General features: G+C 34.8%; 1 protein-coding gene across 1 annotated transcript in view; it reads left to right on the top strand.

Annotated features, from left to right (window-relative positions):
* The first annotated feature begins 2810 nt into the window (after nt 1–2810).
* Nucleotides 2811–7584, top strand: part of GALNT1 (polypeptide N-acetylgalactosaminyltransferase 1) — a 65554-nt gene continuing 60780 nt past the window's right edge. Inside the window, exon 1 of the mRNA XM_085310711.1 lies at nt 2811–2984. The gene's annotated coding sequence lies outside the window, so the exon portion shown is untranslated. The remainder of the gene's footprint in view (nt 2985–7584) is intronic.

A 7584-nucleotide genomic window follows, 5' to 3' on the forward strand; every position in this document is an offset into this window, starting at 1 on the left:
AGCCTTACTTTGAAGATCAGAAACACAGTCAAACCAATCGAACTTCCTCTCCAACAGGAAGCTTGTGGACTGGGGGAAAGCCACATGTGATACGCTTACAGAGCAAACTAAGGAAACATGGCCTAGATAAAAGCTGTTTTAGGATGTGTGTAAAATGACTAGGGTAGCAGTAGCCAGAGTGTTATTTTTCAGTAGTTCACTTTCAGAAAAGAGGAGAATATTATATGGGATTTTTGTTTCAATTTACTGTTCTTGTTGATGAACTGAATAATGGATGATTATGAGACAACAGGAATTTGGGAATAATTGAATGTACACATGAAGTCCAGGTGGCAATTCAAAAGAATCTTGACCATTAGAAAGATGGCCTGCAAGAATAAATAAGGTTTAGTAGAATAAATAAAGTGCATTTTGTTTAGATAGAAATAACCTAAAAATACAAGTTGGAAACAACTGCTAGATAGACCCCCCTCAAAAGTCAAGGACTTTTGCAGACTCAAGTAGTAGATTACAAATTAAATGAGTTAACAAAGCCATCCTTTTCAAAAAGAAAAGGTGTATATATCAGTGTGGATAAGCAGTGGCATAATCTGGAGGTTATATACAGCTGAGCCTTCTGGTCTGGTCTGTTTTGTTAAGGTTCAAGTGCTGTATTGCTTTTGGCTATTGTACTTTAACAAAGATGTAGGTGCAGTTAATTTGCTGCAGGAGGGCAATAGTAATGACTGGAGGTTTAGAAAAGATTATATTTGCCAGAAGAATGATTAAATTGGTATATTGGTATTCTCTCTCTCTCTTTTTTTTTTTTTTTTTTTTTTTTTTTTTTTTTTTTTTTTTTGGGGGGCGGTAACCAAAAGAAAATGTCAAGGGAGAAGATGAGGCCTTTAAACATGTAGAAGTTTGCCACAAAAAAGGGAACATCTGCACATGATAGATATGCCTTCCTTACTAATGGCAGCATGGACCATTCTTTGTGTTCTGCTTTCATGTTGTTCTTGTTCGCTTTTTTGCCCTTTTTTTCTTTAGTTGTTGATGAATTGATACAGGGCAGCAGTGAACAAAGAGCATATCTACTTAGGGTTCTTTGAAGAAATGCATTTATTAGCAGAATCACTGAAGGATGGATATTCCTGTAAACAGTTAAATGGATCAGATGAACTTGAGTTAAAGCTTTTTGACCACACAGAAGAAAACCTGGTCTCAGCTTTGCCAGCAGCTTATCCAGTAGTGAGCAGCAGATCACTTCTTTTCCCAGTTTCCCCATCTGTAAAAATGAATCATCTTTTCCACATCTGTAAGGCACTGGAATCTTTTCTTTTTGAGGAAGTGTTGTGAAAAAACCTAATTTAACATGAGCAACACTGATTTGTGTGTTGCATGTTATAATATGTAGAACCTAGTCAGATGTTTCGAAAGTCTGCATTTGTTTAACTGTTCTGAAGGCTGTGAATAACTTGATTTAGAAAAAATAATAATTGGGTCTCTTTGGAATTATGTCATGATCTCCTAACACTTGACTGCTACCTTTCTAATTGTTGTGTGATTGATGTTAGGTCTTTTGCTGTGTGTACCTTGGATCATCTTGTATATCCTTATTCTTCTGGCTCTTTGAAACTTCTGTATTTGCTCAGATTTTTTAAAAATGGTATTACTTCTGAGAGATCGTTAGCCAGTTCTTTAGTACTTGAGTAATCTATTGTCAAATTCAGAGCAAATATGAGTTGAAGCACTTGCCTTTTCTATTTTATGACATGAAAAAAATTAAGACACTGTCAAATATTATACTTATCTCTGTACTGAGGCAGGTAAAGTAGTAATTTGTTTTAGAATAAGCAGCTGATGTACCTTTTCTTCGACTGCCAATCTTAGCTTTCCTTACAATGTATTTCCTGCATACTGTCAAATTATCATAGATGTGAACATCTTTATTTTTTCCTCTTTTGTTGTATGTTGTTTTTCATTTAGACAAGCAATTTTGAAAGCCATCAGTTTAAACAGGTAGAGCAGTAAACTTGTATAATTTAGTAGGCTAATATATAATATGGCAAACTGAGTGAAGGGAGAGATTTGAATGAATTGTTTCATTAAGTATTGCTAAAATTTTAAAGGTAACCCTTGGAAAGGCTTAGAAATAATTTTTCAAGTGTCACTGTTTTGTTAAAGTTAAAAATAATAATTCTTAAATCGTAGGTGTTACTAAATTAATAGAGTTTTTTTTACAAAAGCTATCATTATAAATACTGTTGTTTAAATTGTAGGCAAGAGGTGAAAGATTTTTTTTTTTTAAAAAAAAAAACACTCTACATCTGTAAACTAGAATGTATATAGAAAAAATCAGAAAAAAGAATGATCTTCTCCAGAGCTGTTCATGTGAATATGAGCTGTAGAGAAGCTGTTTTCTAGCTTTATGTAGAACAATGTTTGTTTTGCTAAGTGTTCCTGATTGGATGGAGGGCGACATATATAGAACTCAAAAATAGATAACTGCTTATTTAGGAGGACAGACAGTCTTCCTACTCAAATCATGTAATTGGAAAGGCTACAAAATTTTGATAGCTGTTGTTCCACCTCTCCTTTTTAGTCTGCATATGTTGTTTTCCTCAAAGGCTCGATTCACTGCCTCTTTTTAGCAGCAGTCTTTTGGCTTCCACTTTGAAAAAAAAAAAAAAAAAAAAAAAAAAAAAAAAAAAAAAAAAAGGATTTTGAAGTCCTAAATGGTTGGGAAACTCTCCTTCCCTTCCCCTTTCACTTCAGCCACTGCCAGAATTGAATTTGAAACTTACTTGAATTTCTGTTCTTCTTCTAGGACAGCCTTAAGATCTTGTGGATGGAAAACATCTCCTTTTGCTTCTGTGTTCATGTCAGAATGGCCTAGGCCAATCCATTGCTTTATGGATTCTATCAGAGGTGCTCTACAGCAATGCAGTGGGATCTTACCACCAGTGTTTGTGGACCATCCAGATGGCTGTAAACGTACAGAGAAGGTTAGTAGAAAATACAACCCAGGAATCTTTGGTCCTTTGGTCAGGTCTGTCTGTGCTGGATGTGTCTTAGAGTAAAGGAAGCACTTAGAGACTACATATATGCTAATGCATTGCCATTGCATATTCCACATTTCTTTGTTCTTTCCAGGCCCTGGTAGCCCAAGGCTGTGGTCCACAGCCGTTAAAGAGGTGTCCCTCAGAATTTCTTAGAAAAATTAGGCTTGTGCTAATATTCAATTACTGCACTTCTCTCCTGGTAGTTTAAAGTACAATGTCTGAGTGAATAAGGCACCCCATTTTTAGCTCTTCCAATCTTACCTTTGTGCTTTCAATACAATGATTTCTTGAGAGGAGAGATCTAGGCCAAAGCATGGAAACATACTTTTCTGTGGGTAGCAGAACAGAAGTCTGCTTTCCCCCCCCCCTTTGTTTTACTGTAGTAAGCACAGTTCCCTTAAGGCATCCTACTTGGGCAAAAGATAACATATTAAAGTACAACTGGAGTTATAATTGTACTCATTGGCAGCCTAATGCAATGTTTGATAACTTGGTTCTTGTCAAACTTGCTCTCTGTGTGCATCTCCCACTTAATACTGATTTATTATTTATTTTAAAGTTTGGTTGAAATAAGGCAGAGAAGCCGAGTTTAAAGGGACAGACAGATGATGATGTGGTAACACAAGTCTGTTTCCTTTGGTGCAAAACAGTAACCAGTTCACTTGTATTTACTGGGTCAAATGATGTGTCCTCTAATTGATGTCCTCAGTATTGACATTTTGTGCACATTTATTTCACCTTAGGTTTGCAACAACAACAAAATTAACACCTTTCATGAAATAAATCAGTGAAAACTAATCTTAAAGAATTCATTGGCACTAACTTTGAAATTCAGGTTAATTGAGGGGGAAAAGGAGAAAGGCCTGTTTCAGCTCTAAGTTGATCCCTTTTCAGTCAGTTTCAAAACATTTTAAGTCAACACATGCTGTTATATTCAGTGTTGAAAAAGGATATCTTGAACAGGATCAGTTTAGAAGGAGGAGAGGAAATTCATCTAAAATGACTTCTCACTGTTAAATAAATTTTTTTTTTCTTAAGTAAAAACTTTGGACTGAAAAACTTGCTCTGCTTTTTGATTTCTAAATTTGAATACATTTGTAGTTCTAATCAGTTTACTGATTTGATCATCATCATAGCTTATGGCCTCTCAAACTTTAGCTCCTCTTAAATTTCTTTTCTTGTAGCCCAGCCACCTGTTTTGTGCTTGTTGGTCTGCATGGTGAATTTAATCAGGCAACTGATATAAGTGGAAATAAGTGGTTTTGCAGGGAGACTCAATGAATGTCTTAATGGACAGTTTCAGCAACAATGCCATTTTAAGGAGAAACAGTCCTCTCCTATAATCTTCCAGACATTCTTTGGTCTACATTGGGGATTTGGCTGAAAAGTAGCACAATTCTTAGTTATTTTTCGGTTTTATCAGTGCCCGGATCTAGTTTGTTGTGTTGCTGCAAAAATTTTTCTTGGTAAAACTGAAATGAGAGAGAGGGAGGAGTAGCAGCTACTTGTGGAGTAGCATTGATGAATCTCTAACAGTGATCTAACCTTTTGGTAGGGTTTATCAAGCATGTCCACTCTCTTACTGAAAGAGTTTTGGTATCTTCAGGGGAGCAGAAAAAAATCTTTTGGAATAATTACTGAAATTTTAAATGAATTGGAGCATAGAATTTTAAGAGTCTTTAGAAGATATTTGATTTCATTTAAATTACAATTTTTAAGTGGTTGTTCTACTCAAGTGCTGCACTTTCCAATTACGTATAGCTGAATTTGCAAAACAGTTTCATCATCTTTCCTTTTTTTAATGCTTTCTAAAGCATTAACTTATGGTGATCTGTTTTGCTCTTGGCTGGTAGTCGGATATAAGTTTTGAATTGGGAAAAAGCTTAAGTTACTAACAACCTCGTACCTTCAAAAATGAAGTGCCAAATTAAATATGTTAACCAACTTTTATAAAGTGCCTGACAGATTTTGGAGAAAAAATAGCAAAGTAATAAGCAACTGAATATTTGAAGAAACGTAGGTAATTTAGTGAAGTCTAATACTTTTCTGCCGTACCTAATGGTCTAGTGATTATTTTCTTTGTGAAACTATGCAGAAACTTGTTAGCATCAATCTCATAGCTAATTGGAAAAACACAATGCATTCATTCAAATATAATCTCGCTGCCTTAAATAATTGCAGATAAAACTCTTCAGATTTCTCTGGACTGCTGCACAGTGCAACAAACAGCAAATTCTAAACTTTAATTACTTTTTTCTCTGTACTGATGCAGTGCCTATATCTTGATAAAAGTATTTAGTTTAAACTTGAAAAACCTTTTTTGTATTAGGATGAAAGCTTGTAAGTCAAGCTGTTTGGAATCACTGGCTGTAAGAAAGTAGTCTTGAAATCTGACACATAAGAATCTGCCATTCTAAGTCTGGAGACTGAGAAGAAAGACCCATCAACATCTGAAAAAAACTTATTACAAAATGATGAAAATGTAGTATTTTCCTGTGGGGAAAAAAGGCTGATAAAATACTTCTCATGATTTAAGTCAAAATTAAATTTTTGCAAAGTCTTATTGATACGGTTTTTTCCTGTCATTTTCTTTCACAGAGGAGCTCAAAATTTGAGGTCTTTGTTATTGTTTAAAAAAGCACAAATTTTTGAAGCTGTTGGCAAAATGGGATTGCTGTTTTCTGCAGAACTCACCTTATGTGGTGAGGACTTGAGTGTGGACTCAAGTGTGGACTTGAATGCCAATATTTGAGTTTTTAATGAAATGAAAGTTGGAAAGACTGCTCAGGTAATCTGTTTAACCTTTAGATTTCCTACACAAATGCTGTGATGACAGTGATTTGATAGGGCTACTTAAGAGCTTTAATTTTATATCCACCTCTTTTTATAGACTTTTTTCTTCTTTTGTTTATTTTTCATCAATAATGGTATGTTTTCTGTCATAGTATATCCAAACTGCAGAAGAATATTCATTTTTACTAACTATCGAAAGCATATATATATATATATATTGTAATATATATAAAAAATATATATATATTACTATAGTGAATGTAAGGAGACTTAAAATATTACTGTAGTATTGGAGATAAATCTAAGAAGAGTCCTCAATGTAGTCAGCATTTAGTTTGTCTGGAAATACTGGCAAATGGGGTTTTGGTTTCTAAACGATTTCTTTCTAAGGATATCTAATATGTCTGTGTTTGAGGAGGGAGTGTGTGGGGGGGAAGGCAAAGCTGTTCGCAATGAACTTCATAGACTGGATTTTTTTCTTTTCTTTTCTTTTTTTTTTTTTTTTTTTTATTTTTCTTTTTTTTCTCCACAATTAAAAGTTGTTTGATTTGACTGGCTGGCCATATGTTGTTTTTTTTTCTTTGCCATTAACCTTCTGCCAATCTTTCGTTGCTCTTCTGGTTTTTCTTGCCTAGCGAATTTCCTTTTCATGAACTGTGGTGAAATTCCACACTTAGGGTGACTACTAGTGTAAAACCTATTTAATTTATTTGCATTAGAGCTAGTAAATGACCTGGGTGAAACCTCAGTTTTTCCTCTACACTTATTAGAGTAGGAAACTGACTTTGGATAACTTTAATGGGCTAATTAAATGCCATTAATGACCATGTCCCTATGGTCAATCATAATATCTATGCTAGATTCATCATTTATAATTGTTTAGTTATCCCTTATAGGAAGACATACTCAGTGGATAGGTGAATATTGTGTGTTTAACTTTTTTTTTTTTAATCATATGAGCTGTGTATTTCTCAGACAAGTGGAGTCTTAACTTTGTGTGTTTTTGTTAAATCAGCTTGATTCTGGCAGCAGCAGCAGACCACCTTTCCCTCCTGGCTGTGCTTCCTTTGTTTTCTTTGTGCTTTTTGGTTTGGTAGCATCTTAGGAGATACAAGAATGATGGGGAAGGTGAGTTTGTGTGCTTGCATGGAACATAAGTGGTCAGATCTGCTACCTGCCTGATAGTTAAGGAGAGTTTACTTGCTTGAATAGAGAGGAGAAAAAATGCAGTGAAAAAGAAGGGGAGTGCATACTTTGGTGTGAATGTCCTAAAACTTAAAACTAGGCTTTGTAGCAGTTCAGACTGGACAGTAACTTCTTAGGCATAACAATGTACGAACTTCTGCAGCTCACCTAAAATCTGAATTCCAGAGTTAAAGCTCTGGTCCTCTAGAAATACTGGTTCTAGGGCTAAGATGACCAGGGTGTCATGGGGACAAAGAAAGTGTCTGGGACTCTAGTTTGGGACAAAAGCCATCTCTGTATCAAGCTGTGCTTGTAAACTGTTCTATCAACTTCTCCCTTTCTCTTCTTTTCTTGTCCAGACTTTACAAAGGGCTCTAAATTCTAAAGGATTTCCAGGATTCTTCTTCATTAGTCTGCTTATTTTGTTTTTCATGTGGTAGTTTGTTTCTTCATGTTAACCTACTCAAAGTAGAACTCCAAAATACGAAGTTTAGAAATGGACTTTCCATGGAAAAATTCATGACTCCTTGAAGAAGATTTTGTAGTTTTTTTTTTTTTTTTTTTT

Source organism: Rhea americana, unplaced genomic scaffold (assembly GCF_003343005.1).
Source record: "Rhea americana isolate MKP2758 unplaced genomic scaffold, rheAme1 scaffold_324, whole genome shotgun sequence".
Lineage (NCBI taxonomy): Eukaryota > Metazoa > Chordata > Aves > Rheiformes > Rheidae > Rhea > Rhea americana.